This window comes from Helianthus annuus, chromosome 9, assembly GCF_002127325.2.
Source record: "Helianthus annuus cultivar XRQ/B chromosome 9, HanXRQr2.0-SUNRISE, whole genome shotgun sequence".
NCBI lineage: Eukaryota > Viridiplantae > Streptophyta > Magnoliopsida > Asterales > Asteraceae > Helianthus > Helianthus annuus.
The window spans coordinates 73,325,052-73,347,419 of record NC_035441.2 but is presented as its reverse complement, the minus strand read 5'-3'; the positions used below and the strand labels follow the sequence as shown (position 1 = coordinate 73,347,419).

General features: G+C 35.1%; 2 long non-coding RNA genes across 7 annotated transcripts; one reads left to right on the top strand and one right to left on the bottom strand.

The window, feature by feature from the left end:
• Window positions 1-510: 510 nt before the first annotated feature.
• LOC110903442 lies at window positions 511-11,099 on the bottom strand. Its single transcript, XR_002571942.2, has 3 exons — window positions 10,807-11,099; window positions 10,592-10,730; window positions 511-586 (listed from the first exon to the last, which is right to left on the bottom strand). It is a non-coding gene; the product is annotated as an uncharacterized LOC110903442 (long non-coding RNA).
• A 665-nt stretch (window positions 11,100-11,764) lies between these two features.
• On the top strand, window positions 11,765-15,731 carry LOC110899922. 6 transcript variants are annotated; one of them, XR_004866663.1, is made up of 4 exons: window positions 11,765-12,064; window positions 12,139-13,794; window positions 14,534-14,661; window positions 15,416-15,731. It is a non-coding gene; the product is annotated as an uncharacterized LOC110899922 (long non-coding RNA). The 6 variants fall into 6 exon arrangements; XR_004866665.1 differs by having other exon boundaries at window positions 11,765-11,991; window positions 12,139-14,661; XR_004866661.1 differs by having other exon boundaries at window positions 12,139-14,661.
• The last annotated feature ends 6,637 nt before the right edge of the window (window positions 15,732-22,368 follow it).

The window sequence follows — 22,368 nt, the reverse complement described above, 5'->3', positions numbered from 1 at the left end:
ACTTACACTTACACTCCTAGGATCGATCCATACGCCTCTCAATAATCAATAAGTGCAATCACTTAGCACAAAATACAATATAGAGACGCTGTGGGCCTTTCTCATCGCCACGGATGGTGCACGTCAACTGTGCCTATGATGACGCCCTATATCCCCATAGGTGGATATGCTCGGGTATTGAGATCAATAAAACGATTCACTGAAGTCAAGGCAAATACACTAACGATACACTAAGGCTATATCACATCTAGCCAATGATCAATAATAAATAATAAAACTTGTGGGAACAAGCGACAATGAGTGAAAAAAAAAGAAGTGTAACCTATCGCATGCGTATTAAAGGCAATAATTCAATACTAGATGTGTAACAATAAATCATAGATCGGTGACAATGGATACTACAATATTATGAAGCGAGTAAACACTTTATGCTACGAGTGACGGACCGCATATCCATTCACTATGAGAATAGAAAACAATATTATGCTAAAAGCAAGAGACCACAAAATCCGTACCTTAATTAGCAAAAGCAATAACTTTAGCTTCCGACTAATGTGACACTAGCATCTCTCTTGAATATGGTGACCTAAAATATTTCAAGTGGGGTTAAAGCTGTGTTCCGAACCGTTATGATTTATTTATACATATAATTATATAGTTTGATTTGTGTCTATATAAAATTATGTGGATGGTATATCCGTAGTTACTTATTCGGTTTCATAAAAACCAACCACCCAAGGTCCTTATGATTACATATATATTGATTTATAAATTAAAATATCTTACTAATACAATCACTTTTAGAATCTGCCAAAATAGGTAAACATGTATATGGATTTACTATCCAAAGTCCTTAGGTTCAAAAAAAATCTCTATACTTATTTATTATTGTTTGAAAGGTTATGCATCTGTTTACCATGTAATGTAGTTTTTTTTTTTCAAACGGTACATTTCATTAAAACACGCCCCCTAGCAAGCCGCTAGGAATGGGCCAAGAAAAACAAAATCAAACATCAAAAGACAGCCATTTTTTTCCAATCCAAACTATCCACTTTAGATCTATATCTAACCCACAAGTAACTTAACGATTTAATGTCGCCAATGTTCCTCTCCGGTCTCACCGGCGCATCATCGAAGATTTGTTTGTTCCTTGCGTTCCATACACACCAACATGATAACCTGAAGAAGCTTTCTTTTTCGGTTTGACATAGATGCATGCTTATGGATGCTTAGAATATCCTTCACCGAAAAAACAAAAATCGGAGGTATGTTGCACCACACACTAATTTGCTGCCACACTATAGACACAACATAACAAGAAGTGAATACAATGTCGATTGATTCTGTACCTTGTCCACACATTTTACACTCCAACAAAGAAGGAGTGATGCCCCTTTTGAATAACATGTCAGCCGTCGGAAGTCTTCCCAACAACATACGCCAACCGAACACATTAACATGTAATGTAGTTGCTCTTTCAATAATCCACCATTCGTTCCACATAATTATGACTATTATCATATTCTTATTGTTGGTGCAGTCATCTGTCGTCTTCGTCTAATGTCGAGTCTCGGGTTCGTTGCGGACTTGATCAAGGGTTATGTCATCATCTTTGATGATGACATCACATGAGTGACATCATCAATGACATCATCACACCTAAAACAAAAGATGTTTGGTCCAATCATATGAAGGGTTCCATTTGAAAAGCTATATCATTTGAAGAAGACTAACCGTTTGAATATGTGTGAGTGTATGGTGGCCGTTTGTTCTATCCAATGAGATGCTACCATTTGAAGGCCCAATCGCATGAAGGCCCAATCATTTGATAAGTGTCTGTTTGAAATGTCAAATGAAATGTTGACAGTTTAGAAGCCACCGTTTGAATGCATGTTGACCGTTTGAAGAATTATAATTTCATGCTTGGTCGTTTGAAGGAGTCACCGTTTGAGTAGGTGACCGTTTGAGGCCTGTCGTTTGAATTTGCAACCGTTTGAAAGTGTTTCAAACGATAGGTTGTGTACTATAAATAGGATTCAAACTGTCATAATTTGTAATGATAGGGTCAGTTGATACCGAAGTGCTGCCGGTATTTCCTCTCACTGTAAACTTTGTCAATTGAATATAAAAGAGGATTAAAGTGATTTTCTAGTTGTTTTCAAGTGTGTTTCTTAGTTTCCGCCTCTGAAACGTACGAGAGCTCTTCCGAACGACTCATTCAGGTCGAAACCGATCCTATAATTGGTATCAGAGCTCAGGAAGAAGAGTTCTATACAATTCGGCTGCAATCTCTACTTCTACACCTTTCTTTTTCAAATTTTTCAAGTTTTCACGGTTGAAATTGGTTGAAATTGGCTGAAACTTACACAATGTGTGCGTAATGGTAGTTTAACAAATCCTTGAGAATCTCAGCCTAAAAATCGAAGTAAAAGTGATGAAAATCGACTGAAATCTGTTGTCCGTTTGAACATATTTCGTGCTTGATCGTTTGAAAATGAGTTTGATCGTTTGAAACAAGTTCCATCGTTTGAAAATATCCTTTCCGTTTGAATGATCGCTTGAAACAAGTTCCTTCGTTTGAAAATGTTCATGGTCGTTTGGAATTAATCTTGTCCGTTTGAAAAACAATTTTTGTCGTTTGAAATAATTGTTTGGCCATCGTATTGATTTACACTTGATGATTGTCGACTGTATATCGTATTTTTGTCGTTTCATTAGAATTTTTGTCACATAAAATCTTCAATATTATGGCTAAGTGGAGAGGGTGGTCCAATGGATTGTTCTTTGAGTGATTTCAAAGGCCCAATGAAAGAATAGTGTAAGAATTAATATTAATAACATCTTGGAAAGAGTCATAGTTGTCAGAAAGTTTTATTCAGTCCACTTTTCATAGTTGCATCATCATATGGAATTTTACACGTAATGAAAGTCTTTCATATAAGACAAATTTTGATTAGTCCTATCATGTGCAAGTGATGATTGCCATCTTTGGTCCAATGAAAGTATGTCATATTTGGTCCAATCAATGATTTCTTAAAAAGAGTATATGTCAATGTAGTGGACAGTTAAGGGCTCAATAAAAAATTGTTGTGGTCGGCACATGTGAAATCAAACTGAAACAAAAAATACATCAGTCTTTACAATAATAGTTGTCGATAATTGTCAGGGTAATTACGTGAATTGCAGAATTTTTTATTGAATTAAATAATTGAGGCCAAATCATATTCTGTGGATATTTGAGACTATCAGTCCGTTTGAAAGGTCCAGTCACAATTTCAGTTCATACGAAGAAGGGTTGTTTGAAAGGAGTTCATATGAAGTAGGAAGCCCGTTTGAAAAGAATTCATACGAAGTAGGCAATCCGTTTGAAGGGTCTAGTCCATCTTGTGTGAACTTTAGTTCGTTTGAATCACAGATCGGTTAAACTTCAGTCCATTTAAATCTTAGTTCGTTTGAGGCTTGGTTCTAGTTCGTTTAAAAGAACTTGTTCGTTTGAAAGGTCATTGAAAAAGTTGTCCGAGTTTGATCCGAGTCATAGCAGTTCGCACAGTTTGTCAAACTTCAGTCCACACGGAACATTCATCAGTTCGAGTTATTCAGTTCGCACAGAGTATCAGTTTGTTTCAGTTACTATAATAAGTGTTTTAAACTGATCGTGTTTTGTTTTGTTTGTGTTACTTCATGTAATTCGAGATCGTCAGGTGATACAAGTGTGAAACATGGATACTGATTTTTACAACGCATTCGCTACAACCCCTGCTAGTCCGACTGACATTGCTAAGAACATGACAATGGAGAATGAAACTGGAACGATGCAAAAACCCCCGAAACTTATGGGAATTGAAGATTATCACGGATGGAAGAAACGTTTCGAAAATTGGGTGCAGGCGAATCATCTAAAAGCTTGGGAGAGTATCGAAACTGAATATGTTAGACCACAAAGCGCTATGAATGTCGATAAAATCATTTCTGAATTCACAGATCAAGAGAGGGAAAGTTATAAAGGTGAGAAAATGATGATCAATCTGTTACAGCAAGCAGTAAAGGAGGATATATTTGTGTTGCTTCAACATGATGACAATGCGTACTCTATCTGGGAAGCTCTTAAGAAGAAGTTTGAGGGAAGTACTGAGATGCTTCAAAGTAAAGCAGCATTGCTGAAAAAGGAGTTTGAGTTGTTTACGTGTATGCCTGGTGAAACGACAAAGACTCTTATTGAAAGATACTGTCATTTGGTTCGCACTATGTCACAGTTGAAAATTACAAAGACTCCAGCTGAATGGGTTGAAAAGCTTGCTGATGCGTTACCGCAAAAGGAATGGGGCACATATCTGATGATATTGAAGAATTCCGGACAGTTTAGCAGGCTATCGATTGCACAGTTTATAGAGAAGTTGGAGGCACAGGATCTGGAGCAGCAGAAAATTGCCAGAATGAACAGTTCTACTCATCAGCAAGATATCAAATTGTACTATAAAGGAAATGTTCAAACTGCTGAAGCCAGTCTAAAGATACAAACTGCATTTAGTGCTGGAAATCAGTCTCCGCCTAGCAGTCAAGGATCAGTAAATACTAGTGGGTTCTCAACAGTAAATCCTCCAAGTGCTCAAAATACATCAGTTGGAAATGGGCATCTGTTACAATGCAATGTGGCTCTTCATCTTCAAAACGGACAGAATTATACTGAAGAAATTGTAAAGAGTCATATGGGATTACTGGTCACTGCATTGGAAGCTTGTGAAGGGTTGATTGCAGGAAGAATTGGCAATCCAATGTTGACAAAAGAAGATTATGACCAGATCGATGCAGAGGAGCTAGAATTGATGGACATTAAATGGGCATTGGCGAGTGTTTTGAGGAGAGCTGAAAAGTTTAGATTGGTTACAGGGAGAACTGATTTCTTGGATGCAAATCTTTCTAATCTTGGATTTGATAAATCTAAAGTTGTTTGTTTTCGTTGCAGGGAGAAAGGTCACTTTAAAAGAGAATGCAAGAATCAACAGCCAAGAGGAGAAAAGGAATTGTCTGGGAAAGATGATTATTATAGGAAGACCATTTATCAGCAAATCACTCATCAACCGCATCAACAAAAAGAACCTCAAACGGCACATGGAAGAATGATCGAGGATGCAAACAGGAAAGCTTATTATGGCATCATTGATCAAGATGATGAGAAAATGGCTGAAGGTTTTAGTTGGGACAAGTTCATTCCAGCTGATTCAAATGTTAAAGCGTTCATTGCACATATTATTCGAAAGCCAGAAATGCTGAAGGAATGGATGGAAGTGTTATCTGATGAAGAAAAGAGTGAAGATGAAGGATCTATTTCTTCTGAAAACAGTTCATCAGAAACAAGTGATAGTGATGAAGAGATTGAACAGATTAATATTGGAAAAACTCACTTATCTTCTGATAGCTTTGAATTTTATTTTGCAGAAAAACTGAAGAAACTGAAAGAGGGGAAAGCTGCAAAAAGAAATGAAGGAAATCAAAGTGATTGAGAAGATTGTGGAAGTTGAAAAGAGAGTTGAAGTCGAGAAGATTGTTGAAGTCACAAAACCTTGTCTTACATGTTTAGAGTCTTGTAAACAATGTATAGAGAAAGACGAGAGGTTTAGTGAGTTAGAAAAGTTGAAAGAACAATTGTTATTTGATGTAAAGAACTTGAAAAAGTCGTATGATGTATTGAACACGCATGTGAATGGTCTGGAAAAGACTAACTCTGAACGAGAGAAAGCTTTGAAGATGTTGAATGCTACAATGATGACAAAGCAGAAAGAAATCAACATGTACAAAGAAGAATGTGCAAAGCGGAAGAAAGAGTTGGATAATGAAGCAGCTGAAAATGAAAGAATCAGAAGATTGCTGCAAAGTTACAAAGGTTGTGACTACATAATCGATAGAATTTATCCAACAGTTGAAGGTTTTGAGGCATTTAAAAATGAACAGCCAAAGAAGAAAACGGATACTGGTAAAAAACATGGTGTCTGTTATAATAAGTGTCCGCCTCCTATTTGGGAAGGGTACTCGCCTAGAAAACCTAACAAGGAAGTACTAAAACAGGCGGTCAATATTAAGTTAGAATCCGAGATAACCGATGTTTTACCAGACAATATTGACGTCACGTTCACAGCATCCGACACAGATCATGAGTCTGAACTGATAAAACGAGTGGTTGATCAGGTGTTGGATAAGGATGAGGAGTCAGAGTCAAAGTCCGAGTCCGAAAGTTCGTGTCAGTCGGTCAGGAGTTCGAGTTCGTCTGAAAAGAGTTCTAAATCATCGGGAAGACGGGTTTACAATAAAGAGTTTTTATTGTCAAAATCTAATTTGAATGACGAAACGTTTGAAGTTGCATATACTTTGAATGGTTCTGACAAATTATATTTTGATAAAGAGTTTCCAATAAGAGGTGTTAAAAATGAATTGATAAAAAGGTTTTCAAACTTACAGAAATTAATATTTCTGAAATAAAAGATTTACATCTTAATGGTAAACCTAAATTTTACACCTCAAGAGTTCAACAAAGGTTAAACAAGAAAAAAAGGTTACAATTCTGGTTCTGGTTTTCAAAAGAAACCAAACCAAAATCGTAGCTACAAAAAGAAAGGACTTGGTTTTACGTCACAAGAAAACTATAAAAATGAAATTTTCTAAAAATACAAAATTTGTTTCAGGAACAAGCTCGGAAGAGGAAGCAAAAAGCCCATTCTGGAAACAATCTAATCAAGAATTTCTTGCCGAAAAGAAAAAGAATGGAGCTTATGTGAAGAAAGAAACCAGAACCTGTTTCCGATGTAATAAAGCTGGTCACATTGCATGGAACTGTCCGAAAGCGACAAACACAACAGGGAGTTTCTGGAAAACTGAAAGAAGTTGTTGTTGATAAAACCGAACCACCAACTGAAAAATTTAAAGTTTTCAAAAATTCAACATTTGAAGTTGGTGAGTGTTCGAAGAGATTTTACAGACGAAGTGTGAAACTTGACAACCAAAAATGGGTTGTTAAGAAATCTGAGGTAAAATCTGGCGATGAATCTGATTCCATAAAATCAGAGGAGCCACAGTTTGATGAGAGTGATGAAAACTCAGTTCCTTCAATGGATGATGAGAACTTTCCACCATTGAGGACTGAGAATTTTAAAAGAAAAGATGGAAAGACTAAAATCTTAAATCAGGGTTATTCTGAAAAGGATAATTTTGATGTTGAGAAAGCATTTAATGGGAAAGTAAAGAAGATTTTTGGAAAGATGGTCAATGGGAAGGTGAAAGGGGCAAAAGACTTTTATGCTACAAAGAAAGCAACTTACACCCCAACCAAGTCTGAATTGAAATCACCCAAGGCTGGTCAGGCTTGGGTGGACATTTTCTTCGATTGAAAAACCTGACTTGCCGGAGATCCCAAGTTTGTAATCGTGGATCAGGAATCGGCATCATTCATGTATTATGAGTTTGTATGAAAAATTCTTAAATTTGTTAAAAATTTACAGGTTAAAGGACTACGCCGGAGCTTCTAGATTGGTAAGTGCGAAGCAGGAATCGGCATTCTGATTGGTAAAATGGTTTGTGTAGAAGTGACATACCTACAAGTGATATTGTTTGGTTATTTTTACAAGTGGTACAGGTTACTTTATTGCTAAACGGTAAATCAGGGACATTAAGTTGTACTTGATTTACTACATTTGATAAAACTGACAAGACGATGAACCATATCCCCGTACTTAAACAAGTGGTAAACTTACATGTGGTAAAAACAAACTTATTTTACAGAAAAATCATTTTGATTAAAACAAACTTAAGTGTTTTGAAATCTAAATGAGAAAATAGTTTGTTGATAGGGGGAGTTCTGATTGTTTATGCCAAGAGAATGGCGAATTGATGCGATTTGATATCGGTTGTCATATTTCTGTACAGTTTGTTTTCAATTTTCTTTAATGTGTTTGCATTTTAGGGGGGGTAGAAATTTCAGAAAATCCAAAAACATTAGAAAATTTGAAAAAGCCAAAAACATGATAAAATTCAAAAAGAGTTTCGTTGTGAAAAGAGGAAATGATAGTACATCAGTGAGCTGTCACAACATGCTAAAGAATTGGAAAGTTTAAAAGTGATAAACAATCTTACTGCGGATGTGTCAGTAGATTTTTACACATTTAGTAAGTTGTGACGAGATATAAACATAAATTTTAAACTTGCTTATTCTGTGGGTTAACACAAACTTGGATATATAGGTAACCCCTGAAATCTTGTTTGAAAGATCCCTTATTCTGAGATACTAGGTCTTTATGCTCAGTGATATCTGGGGTATTATCCCGGGACTTCTGCTGTATGGAAGTACTGACCTAGTCCCCGGATAATACTTTCTGCAAATGCTTGAAAAAGCGCCGCCCTCAGCAAATTGATGAAACAATAAAATTGATAGTCATTGCTGTTGTAAAAAAGATCCTCTAAAGGGGACCCACCAAAAGTCGAGCCGCCATCTCTCTGCTGAACGGAAGTTTTGACCTGAGCTCTCACGGTTTCGCACCTAACCCCTTACAGATATCATCTGTGGTATACTCACCTGTAAGACTGAATATTGGGATCTGGATACGGGAGTATATTCAAGTAGTGGGACACACGGATAAGTTTAAGTTCTTAAAACATTAATATAGTATCTCGGAACAGTTGAACTTTGTGTGAAAATTTCTGTGGACCGATATACTGATAATCTAGGTAAATTGTTTTGAACTGAAAATGGAATCAAGCTTAACGGTGTTGGTGACATGTCTCATAAACTGATATGATCCTCTTACACGAACTCACAAAAATATTGTTTGTAAATATTTTTTTTCTGCATTTCATATTTCTTTCAGAAAATTCAAAAAGATTTTTAGTGTGTTTTAGCATAAACTTTTGAAAAACTCAAAAAGATTTTCGACAACTGGTATTGAAGAGCTAATTTTCAAAATTCCAAGTGCTAAACATGATGAGCAATATTTGAGGGGGAGTGTATGTTTGGAATTAAAAGTTTTCATAATCTACCCTATCGAATGGTTCATCAATATTTGTGTTTGTTTTGAAGGAGAGTCTGAATTAGTGCGAGTGTTTATGTTTGAGATATATATGTGAGAGAAATTTACTTTGGGGTAGAGCTCTTGCAGGATAAGATGAGAAGCTGTTAGACAGAAAACCAGATAACGATCCTAAAGTTGATGATGCTGATGATCTGAAGAAATGCCAGCATATTACAAGGGGGAGTCTGAAGACCTGCAAGAAAAGACTGAGAGTGAAGCCCAGAGACAGATCAAGACTGAAGATGGTGAAGACTCGACACTTAAGACTCGTCAACATCTGACGGGGAGTCTGTTGGTGCAGTCATCTGTCGTCTTCGTCTAATGTCGAGTCTCGGGTTCGTTGCGGACTTGATCAAGGGTTATGTCATCATCTTTGATGATGACATCACATGAGTGACATCATCACACCTAAAACAAAAGATGTTTGGTCCAATCATATGAAGGGTTCCATTTGAAAAGCTATATCATTTGAAGAAGACTAACCGTTTGAATATGTGTGAGTGTATGGTGGCCGTTTGTTCTATCCAATGAGATGCTACCATTTGAAGGCCCAATCGCATGAAGGCCCAACCATTTGATAAGTGTCCGTTTGAAATGTCAAATGAAATGTTGACAGTTTAGAAGCCACCGTTTGAATGCATGTTGACCGTTTGAAGAGTTATAATTTCATGCTTGGTCGTTTGAAGGAGTCACCGTTTGAGTAGGTGACCGTTTGAGGCCTGCCGTTTGAATTTGTAACCGTTTGAAAGTGTTTCAAACGATAGGTTGTGTACTATAAATAGGATTCAAACTGTCATAATTTGTAACGATAGGGTCAGTTGATACCGAAGTGCTGCCGGTATTTCCTCTCGCTGTAAACTTTGTCAATTGAATATAAAAGAGGATTAAAGTGATTTTCTAGTTGTTTTCAAGTGCGTTTCTTAGTTTCCGCTTCTGAAACGTACGAGAGCTCTTCCGAACGACTCATTCAGGTCGAAACCGATCCTACACTTATTTTATTTTTATTTATAAAGAAATATATATTATTATTGTCATTTAGTAACAAAAGATAAAAACATCACAGTGGATTTCCCATTAAAGAGCTAAGGGATAGTGATGCAGTAACGGAAACATTCAAATGGCTCTAGAAGAATTAGTAATCAAAGACCGATAAAATGAACCAAAGGTTCCAAGAACACAGTTCTTTTTAATTAAAACTCAATCAAAAACTGTCTAAACAATAACCCTAAACACCCTATTTATAAGATGAATCATAATTCGAAAAGGAAACAAAATAAGATAAAATATTAAATTCAAATAAAGAGATAATTAAAGAGATCGGGTCTATCCGCATCATTTCGGGTGATTGGAAAACGTTTTAAAAAGAATGTTCAATTCATATTCTCAGTTTGGTTCTCAATTTCATGGCTAGTTACAAAATTATGAGAATGGAACTAGCATGCCAAAATCAAAACAAACAGATGGAGATAGCTTTCTTTTCTTATACAACCAATTGTGTGTTGTGTTATGTTCAGAGCACAAGGAGATACTGTCGATACCTTATGTCGTGAAGGACAAGCGACTGGTGCGATGCAATGCGGATACACCAGAGACCGTAGACGACGAGTCAGTGGTTACGGGGTGATGAATCGGAGTTTTCGGGTTGTCGTCGGTATAACGTGATAACAGAATCTACCACTGGTAAATCAGAAGACCACGGGTTAAATTTTGTAGCTACTACATGAGAGATTATCGAATGAATAAGGGAGCTTACCGACGACTGATCAACGTGGTGGTGGTGCTCGGCGGTTTTGTTGCGACTCTGACTAGACGAACCGTAGGTGAAATGGACCGGTGAGATAGGTTAAACTAGTGGTCGGCGGAGGCGATTTGTCGGTAGTATAGAAGGTGTGCAGAAAGATTGATTCGAGAGTAAAGGCTAGCGTTTTGGAAGGGTTTTAATGGGGAATGAATTGGCTTAAAAGAGATCGGTTGATTGGTTGAGAGGGATACAAAATCCCATAATTTTCGTAGCTGGAATGTTAGGAAAGGAAAACAGGTGAATGTGGTCGGAGATATGGAAATGATGTTGAAAAAGTTTGCTGTACAATTTACTCCATAACTTACTCATTTCTTTTTTTTTCTTTTTTGTCGGTTCAGCCAAATCACAACACAAGTGTGTTTTACCAAAGCCTTTAATTCTTAAAATACTTTAATTTCCTTTGCTATAAGATACTTATTATTATTATTATTATTATTATTATTATTATTATTATTATTATTATTTCTTAATTAATTGTGGTTTAAAGGTTGACCAACGTTCTTGGCGTTGAATATCCGACATAATAATATGTCGCACTACTTATGACATTTATTTCATTAGGGTTTTGAAAGTTTCGTATGTTACACCCTTTTACGTTTTTTGTCTTGAGCCAACGCCCACCCTGCCCATGCTCAGAGCCAACCCTGGATTGAGCAAACCTCCTCCCACCGCACCGCACCACATCCTCAAACAAGGAGGTTTGTTTGTGTGATGGTTTATGGAGCGGACCGCAATCACAAATTTAATCATTTCATAAAATCTATTATGTATATTAAAACAATACATTTTGGTGCCACTTGGCATAATTTTAATCCACTAATTGCCACCTGGCAAGTTAATACTCCTCTCAATATTGATTTGAGCGGCAATATACATCTTCTATGTAAATCCTGCTTTTCACTTTGGTTGTAACGCTGAAAATTGAAGTTTTCCTTTTCCCTTTCCAAAACCCTCAGTTCAACCATGGCCGCACACCTCTTTCCCCATCGTTTAATTTCCTTTTCATTCTTCATGTTTACATCTTCTCTTTGAACAACCCTAACGGAGACTCTCCTAATCCAGCAGATCGATTTTCATCTGATATGTTTTTGACGGGTTAGGGGTTTTCAATTCCCATCAGTAGAGAAGAAGATGAAGGTTAGTATATGCTTCTGAATGTTTGATTCTAAGCATGGCCCTTCTTGATTGCTGTATCTCATATTGATTTAAGGTATCTACAGGTCTCTAACTTTCGATTTAAATATCAATTTTCCTCTAATTTTTTCAGCATCAATCTCTTCGCAGGTGGGGGATCACCCGGATATCATGTTTTAGGTTAGGGTTTTTCAAAGTCTTGATTATTACATGTTAAGTTGGCTATTGTGGTTAAGAATCGGAGTTTCTTTTCTTCCTCCTTCATCATCTTATGTAAACCCTAAAGGAATTCACACCAGTTCTTCAAGGATATTACTGGTTCATTCTAATTGGGGTTTCCTTTTCTCTTCCATTGTTTTCTTTAAACCCTAGAATTGATTGTTTTTTTTGTTGAGGCTTGATATTTGTTCATGATATTTTCTAAATTTGACTCTGTATGTTTCAAGTTTTGTTTATGGACAACTGGTAATTTGGTTAACTATGATTAATTTAGTGGAAATGTTGTGTTGAAATTCTCCAGTTTCAGATGTCCTGCTTTTGATTCATACCTTAGAGTTTCCTTAGTATGAGTTTCCTTAGTACCAGTTGGATGGCTGAAATTATGGCGGAAATTGAAGTGTGTAATCACTAAGGATATTACGAAAGTAAGTTTGTATTCTTTTATGGATTGAATGGTGTGAACTTTTGTGAGTGTAATACTAACGAGTGACTAGGTTTTTGTTTATACCTACAATCGTAGAAGTTTGTGGTTGTTCTACGGCTGATTTGAGGTTGGTATGTGTGATAATTTTGTGTTATTGTTATTTTCGTATGAGTTTCTTCGTTTCATTTTTTTTTTCAAGTTTAAATTTTTGTATAGCTGAATTATGTTAAGGGCTATCGATGTCTGTTTTGGTGTTTAGGGTTAATTTTCATTGTTGTTTGTTGTTGTTGTTATAAGTTATTATGAATGCATGTTTAATTTTGATATATATATATATATATATATATATATATTGTAATTTTAGGTTTTTTATGAAACACCAAACTACCCACTGACGAACCATCATCCCTGCTCGAATCCATGTTACTTCAATCCTCACTACAACCCTCAACCTTTTAGCAGGTATGTTTTGATCTTCAATCACATTTAGGGTTTAATTAAATTTTAATTTGAAGGTAAAAATCCAGCTTTAATGGGTATTGCTTTGTTTGCTATAAGGTTTGGGTAAAAATAAATTGCATTTGTTTTGCCAGTTCTAATGCTTATTTCGTTTAGTTTAGATACGGTGAATCTGATGATTGGTTTTGTGAGTACTTCGGCGCTTGAGTGGTACCAATAGAAGTCTTAAAGCATCGTAACCCTATGGATGTGGTCGATTATCCAATCTTGGTACCATGTAGTACCTTTTTCATATTGGATATTGTTTTAGTTGGTAACTGTATGTCTAGATACCAAGCAATTCTTTCAGGTGAAGCTCAACTGTAGGTTGAGAATTGTGATTTATAGAGAATTTGGTAGATTATTCCGCAATAAAATAGAGAACATCAAGTGCTACTCTTATGATTTAAAAGACATAACATAATCATTGTATATATGGGCAAGTACATAAGACTATGTCCTTTTGTCTTCGGATATTTTATGTAATTCAATATTTTACTCTGCATATTTTTAGATGAATTTGTTGCGTTTGCAGCCATATTTCATTCTTGCTAATGTATTTTTTTACTAAAATTTACTACATTTGGACAGGTGAAAAGTGGTCATGTGGCGGCACGTTATAAACATCATTTTCATCCGTGTGAAGAAAATTCATAGTTGAGGAGGTAAAATTAGGGGTGTTCAACTGGTCGTGTTCCAGGTTGGTGGGTTCAAACTGTCCCAAACCCGATAATTTAGACGAACCCAAACACGACCCAACCCGAAAATCGTGTCTTACATATGAACCCGAACACGACCCGAATATACGCGAGTTGTTGACCCGTTGAACTCGAATTTTGTTTATTATTTAGTTTTTTTTTTTTTTTTTGCAAATTATTATACTAAAATTAAAATTTACTTATAAAAACATGAATTTAAACTATAAAATATTACGCTAATTTCTCTTTTTAAGTTATAATTATGTCATAAAATATACACCCAATTTAGTTTATGACGTAAAACATATAGTAAAAAAAATATAGTATATTATAAATGGGTTAAACGAGTCAACCCACCAAACCGACCAGTTTGACCCGTACCGTTTAGCAAAACGGGTTTGTGGGTTCCGATAAAAGATAACGAAACATACCCTCTTTTCATTTTCGGTTCACAAAAGAGCATCACTTATATATTATCCTATACTTAAAAAACAAACCTAATGAACAGTACGCAAATGTCTGATTGGGCCGCATCTATTGAGGCATAGTGTATCCTCATTAAACCTTCCTCATTTTACATCACCCCCACACCTACACTTTCAAGCATCATCTAGTTTAATCAAAACCGAAAGGTGAATTATCAAATGTGAAGTTCCCTATGATTTAAAACTTCAGTTTGATATATTTGTATTGATATATGCTACAGCCTAGAAGTGTAGTCCAAAACAAAGCATACGCCATTAAATCACGTACATGGAGCAAAGGCTTGGTTTTCAGTTTCCGATTGGTCAAGACCCCATTTAGCTTTGTATTGAACCTGTAGGTTCGACTCAGGTATTTGTGTTTTCTAGTTTTTTAGATGTGGGGTCCTATCCGGTTATTAGCCTTTATTACCGTAAAGGTGTCTACAAGGCAGTTGCGGTTCCATTCACGCCAGCTTTGATGTTATATTATATGTTATATAATGATTAATGATGTCAAATTCAAGAGATATACGCATATGTGCAACTATCACTGAGGGTGAATTTTGGATAACTTGCAAAGTTAAGTTCTACTCAAAATAGATTGGTTTTGCACTACACCTTTAGCTTTGTTATCAAGGTTGGCAAAATGGGCAGGTTGGGAAACTTGCCAAATTGGGTCCGGATCAAAACGAGGTTTTTTGTTGAGAGTCGAGATGGGTTACATTGGGCCATTTCACACCCTTTCTCTATTTTTTAACTCTATAGATAGAAAATATTAAACATGACCATAAATGTACACCACTATATTATTACAATTATAATCTTAACTTTTCTTAGTAAACCATTTTAAAGAAATTTATCCATTTGAATACTTTTTCGATCATTTTCAAGTTGTAACCCATAGGACATGTTTCCTTTTTTCTTTAAATCTTTTAGCTTAACTCATTTCATTTGTTAAAAATATTGATAATCCTAATCGACCAATTTGTATATAATTGGGCTGAAATTGTGAGTACCAAGTTCTATATTTTTTTTGAAGGGTTTGTGGTGGCTGAAATATATGGATCTCAAGTTAATATCCAGGAGTATTAAGTACAATTTTTTTTTTTTTTTTTTGCGTGAAGGAATGGAGGCAGTGGGAGTTGTAACAGTTGTCAGCCGGGGAGTAACCGCGAAGCGAGTTTAAGTTATTGATTGTTTCTCGAAGCGGGTCAACTGATGCAAAATGGTGTTTGGTTTACTATAGGTGATGGGTTGAGGCCCGAATTGATTAATGATGCGGGTCAACTGGTGCAGAGTTAGTTATTGACTGAAGGTGTATTAAACCATAGACCTGAGAGAAAGATGTACAAGTATGCTTCTATTATTTATTTTTATTTCTATTTTTTAATTCGTTAACTATTGGGCAAGCAATGTGTCAAATATGGTTAGTTTATTGTCTATTCCATTTTGCATAAATTGTTCGTTTAATTGGACAAAACCAATAGGAAGATGATGGCACATCCCACATTGAACAGTGGGTTGTAGTGTTTTTGATTCGTGGATTGTAGTGTTTTTCGTTTTCATACATAGACACTCTTATCCCTATGTTTTATTCATTTCCTGACTTTTAGAGATCTAAGCATACTTGGAACACATGCTATCAAATATTATTTTATTATTATGATATGTAACAAAGTAACAATTATGAATGTTCAACTCAATGGTCCACTTTTACATACTATTACAATCCACTAAAAATAGTGTAACAAAGTAACAAACTATTTCTATTATAAGTTTATGTAACAAATAGTGAGTACAATATCTTTATGTAACAGATTTCCATAATACATTCAAAACATCCATAACCGATTTCCTATTATAAGTTTATGTAATAGGTTTCCATAATAAGTTCATGCGTACAGTTTCTTTTATGATCTGTAACGTATTTTTTTTTCTAAAAATAAAAAACATATCATTTTTCAACACCGCGAAATTCGCGGGTATTATCACTAGACGAGATTGGAATGCCTCGAAGGCAAACCTGTGTCTGTGTGAAGCAATTAGATGCTACATTCAGCCATGGCTAAAGATTTTGCAGTCACTCTAAAGTTTTGTTTGGTGCTTTAATATTTGGTTCAAAAGGTATCTATCTGGTGACCCTTAGACGTGAAGCCTAAGTTTGGAAAGGCCTAGAAAAAAAAATGATGATCTACATGGGCTTCAATGCCGGTAGATATTATATGTTTGTGTTAAGCCACCCGCGAAACTCGCGGGATCTTAGGCTAGTTATGTGTATATAAACAGCGTTCACTTTGTAATCTAACATTATCCTTATATTAAAAAACCAACGAAATGAACAGTAATAAATAATAAATATTAAAAAGAGAAATAAATTAACAGTAATAAAAATAGAAATGAATGAATAGTATCGGGTACCGATACCGGTATCAAATTTATCAAACTGAGTGTATTTTCGGTATCCGTTCGGCACTGGTATTCATCGGATTTTACCCTCAAATATCGGTGCCATACAAGTACCGACCGTATCAAGCCGTACTGTACCAGGTATATTAAGTACCGGTACCCACTTTTGGGGATTTCGGTAACGGTATTTTCGGTACCGGTTGGTAACGAGCTCATCAAATCTTGTAGCAACGTAGCAATGCAAGTAATTACACAGTTTAGATTACTTTTCATACACACAGTAAGTAAACTGTGTTTCGTTTGAATGGGGTTTTATATACACAACAACTTATTTTGCTTTACCTTTTGTCTTTTTACGTAATTAATTAATTGTAGCATGTAAAATAAACTTGGATATTTAGATTATTGATGAGCAAAATCGTATAAAATCCTGTAATCAAACCGGTATCATATCAGTACCAAATTTACTATACCAAATCATTTTCGGTACCAATTTGGTACCCATCTTTTGGCGTTTTCAGAATCGTTACTTTCGGTTCGACACCGATCTAGCACCATACCTATATTTATTGATTTTTACCTTCAAATACCATACCGTATTGTATTGTACCGAGCATTTTCGGTGCCGGTACCTAATTTCGATGATTTTCCGGATTGGTACTTTCGGTGTCGTTACCGGTACCGAGCTCATCCATATTTTAACGTGTTAGCACCGTAATAACTGAACTGAAAACAACCGAATTTCCAACGTGTAGGACGTGTGGGTCCTATTATTATTATTATTATTATTATTATTATTATTATTATTATTATTATTATTATTATTATTATTATTATTATATATTAGGTTATTTAAAATCGTTTTTTTACGGATTGACTATCCTTTACACGACATTTTTATTTATGTTTTGATATTCGGTATCTGATTTCCGTTACTGACACGCGTTTTGCAGTCATTGGGTCTCCGCTGCAACGCGCGGGCGGAAATTTAACTAGTTTACTTTAAAAAAAAACACCATATGTATGTGAAGATGTGTCGTTATGCACGTTATATTCTCCCTCCATTCACCAGATTTATGATATTGTGTCGCATAGCCCGAGGCGCGTTTCACATTCTATTCTATTCTAACTACAACAAACACAAAGGTCGGCGGCAATAGTTGTCGCCATTGATTGGAGGAAAGGGGCGGTGGGGAGAATAGTGCCAGGCACCTGCCTGGCACTCCCCTATTGGCCCAATTATTTTATATTTTTATCCCGTTTTAAAATTACGATTTTGCTATCAGTGTAAAATTACGTACTTGCCCCAGTTAAAAATCAAAATACGCTTTTGCTCCCTGATAAAATTTTCTATTTTGCCCTCGGTTAAAAATTACGGTTTTGCCAGCTTAAAGTTACAGTTTTGCCAATTGTACCAGGCAGCTGTCTGGCACTCACCCATTGGACCAACCAGATTATTATTTTATACTCACTTTAAAATTACGGTTTAGTTTAAAATTACGTTTTCGCCCCCAAGTCAAAATAAAATTATGCTTTTGCCCTCAGCTAAAAAATACGATTTTGCCCTCGGTTCAAAATTTCGATTTTCGCCGCTGCGCAAAATTACATTTTTGCCCCCAGTTCAAAATAAAAATATGTTTTCTCCTAGCTAAAACTTACGATTTTGCCCTCTGTTAAAAAAAATATCATTTTGCCCTGAGCTAAAAATTACGGTATTGTCATCGTTTTAGTTTTTTCTAGCAAAACTATATGGCTGTTTTTTTAATTGGTTGAGAATTATTCAGCCATCGCCCTGCAACACGGACGGGGCATCAACTAGTGTACATACAAAGTTCAATTTCAAATCAACTAACCATGGCTAGCAACCAACATATAAAGTGTAAATGCTCTAGAATTCATAAACTCTAATTTCAAACCACTACTTATACAGATACTCAAAAAAAGTATAATAATAATAATACGTTATAGAAATATTTTCTAAAAAATGCTTAATTTTAAAGTGTTTTTTTATAAATAATAATGAAAAATATAACTTATTTAAGTTTAAAAAAAGTTACGTGACATCTCATAGTCACCGTGTGTTGATTGACGAGTAAGTTTCCACATGTTGTGCTCAAATTAGTTGGGGTTTTGAGATTGATAAAAGTCGATGGTTGTTAAATCCTAAACCATCCGTAGTGGCTTGTGAATTGGGCCTTTTTTTGCCCGAACACACCCTAAAACGGCTGAACCACCGCCCCCATCAACTTTATCTTCCATGTTTGGGTTGAGCGTTTTGGTTAAAACGTTGGTCGATGGTGTGACTTTCGAAATGTTACTGTTGTGCAACGATATAAAAGAAATAATTTTCAATTTTTTAATTAACTTTTTCACCTATTTAAACCCCAACTCAACCCATTTTTAATACAAACTTATCTTATTCTTATAACTCTATTCTGTATAATATATATATATATATATAGGTAAATAGTAAAATACAAATGCGCATATCGTACATTACGTACGCGATCATCCCAGTCGTTCGATCAGGTGCAGATCTGGTGCGAATTCAATACATATCGCATGTGAAAAAATGGTTAGCATTGGGTAGTGTGAAAAATGGCATGGGGTGTGTAGATGGACAAAATCGCATGTGTAAGATTTGAATATCGCATATGAAAAAATGGCATTGGGTAATGTGAAAAATGGCATGGGGTATGTAGAATCGCATGTGGAAGATTGAATATCGCATGTGAAAAAATGGCTATCATGGTGTAACGCCATGCGTTTTCATACTTTCCACATTTAGAAACCTTTGCTTGAAATTCTAATTTTGGAAATCTTGTATTCTTGTAATCGTCTTCTCGTTTCAAGCCATTGTAAATTCGAGACTTTGATCGTAATGAAATGAATCTTCTATATGGAATACTATTTTATACAAGCTTATACGTGTTAAAATACTCGGGTTATACGTTACCAATCTCGAATACATACGCGTGACCGATACCCGACATACTGGTACTCATAACTTCTGCGTGCTTGTTAACTATTAAATACATGGTTAAATTCTGATAATAAAACAATAATAATGATAATAATAATAATAATGCTAGTAATATAATAATAATTCTAATAATACTAATTCTAATAATAATAATAATAATAATAATAATAATAATAATAATAATAATAAAATAGTATATGTTACATGTGAATATTGCATGTCTAAAGAAAATAAAAAAAAAAACAATATTAAGGGGCTGATTATAGTCATTCGATCACAGCCCTCATGGGTGTTGAAGTTGTCCCTTTTGTTATTCAAACACCTACCATATTACATTTAAAAAATAGGTTATGTGTTCATTATTGTATGTATGATACCTAAATGGCTAAATCAATTAATTGTCACTTAAACATAAAAAAAGGGTGAACATGACTGTCAAAGCCCATGCGAACGGACAGCTATGGGCTGCCTTTATGTAGTTTTTTTTTTTTTTTTTTTGTTTAATAAACCTCCCAAACTCATGAGATTTCAATGGTTAGTCATATATTAACATGATATAATATGTACTATAATATAATCTAATAAGTCACACAAAAGAGAGTGGTTATTGGCTGCAAACAGCCCACTCCGGTCGCTAATGTCAAAGACAGCAACAATTGTCTTTTTTTATTTATTTAACTCTCAACTAATTGAATTTAAAGCCAACCAACTTTAACCCTAATCCATCCTCTATAAATACCACTCTAATCCCAGCCACTTTTCCACTTTTGCAACACTCTAATCACTCCCAAATCATCCAAAAACACAGCTGGTTGTAGAAATTCGGACAGAGTTATACCTCTTCACTAAAGTGAGCATAACTCACTCAATACTTGTCCGATTTAGTCCATTCTTTTTCTTATGTGCTTGGATTGACCTTATCTTTGATTCCATGGGTTTTTCACAGTAAATAAGTCCCTGGAACTCCGGCAAAAAGGCTCCAAAGTTCATTGTTCATTTCTGTTTTCAATCAACCTTTACTTAACTTGTTCAAACTTGAGTCAAACTTATCTCAAACCTATGTTCTTATGCTTATAACCACTTCTATGGTTAGTTAGGCTTAAAAACAAGGTTGAGACATTCAAAATCAGAGGTTAAACCTCATATGCATTCTGTTTTGTTTAGGGTTTTTAACCCACAAGTAATGTTTAAGTCCAAGACTTAATGTAGGTGTGATTATGGACTAACTTGGGTTGTCCAACATAGAACCCCTCATTACTTGATGATTTCTCATAGTGTAGTTGTTTATTATTCTTGTATTAATATTAGTTCATGACCCTCCTTGTATGTTTTTACATCAAGTGTAGTGGTGAACCATAAGAGGTACCTAAATGGAAGCTTGATCTTCCTACCTCCTACATGATTTCCATGATACTTAGAGGTACCTAAATGAAGATCTTAATCTTCTACCTCATGCTTGAAATATTGGACATAATAATATGTATATAATATATGTAATATATAAACACATAATCCAAATAATCGAATCTAAGATGATGAACTAGTGTTCATATGTCATAGTACTAGATTATATCATCCTATGGTATGATAACTTGTCGCGATTCTAATGGAACCTTGTTCCATGAAAACATATCAACTCCTTGGAGTTTCATAGTGTCAAGAACAAGTATCATATGTACTAGGTGATCATTTTCATATGTTATTTTCATGTTGTTAAAATTCCAAACCTACACATCCCTTAATCTTAAATCCAAACCCGTTCATACCCTGAATCGCATTAACTCGTCAATACTTGGATAACCGGAAGACTTGCAAAACCGTGAGTATACTCACAACCCCTTTTTATGTTTACCACTTTTTGGGGTGTAACATGTTACCATATTTAAAACACACTTAAACTTATTCTTTATGCAATGCACAATACAATCCTTATACATGAATACTATGTTGTGATACTTGATGCTTACGTGGACCATACTTATGTGATATGTTTTAGTCATTAGCTTTCACGAGCCGCCATTTGACATGTATAGCGCTATAGGAGTAACACACCGCCCCCCTTAAACTTGGGTCATGTTGAATTAATTAAACTTTCTTGCGTAAACAGAGGTTGGCTAGAAATATTGCATGCCACGTTAGGTTGATCTCGTATAAACTAAGTTGCCATGTGGATTCGTTTTAAACTTTTATACTTATACTTATACTTATGCTTAAACTTGTATACTCGCCTTTGCTTTTGCATTTAACTTTATTTTAAACATGTTACAGGTTGAGGATGATGATGCTATGAAATGAAGTAGCGTTGATGCCTAGATACACATATAGACGTTTAGGTTTAATCGTTGTATCAATTTTGATTATGTTGTATTGTATTTCCTTTGAACTTGACGTTATTTGATTTCTTTGTAATGTTGACAGACGAATTATGAAATGAAATTGGTTTATTAAATATCGTCACAAATAGCGTTATGATGTCTCTAGCAATCTTCACACTTCGTATCATCCCGATGTTTCTGCCATTGGTTGGGGTGTGACAGATTGGTATCAGAGCCATAACTATAGGGAATTAGGAAAAGTAGGAATGCTTTTACCTAGTCTATAGTTTTAGAGCCTTATTCGTATGTTTTTCTTGAACTACTACATGATACTTTATTTGTTTCTTATTTATGCTCTTTTAAACATGTATAT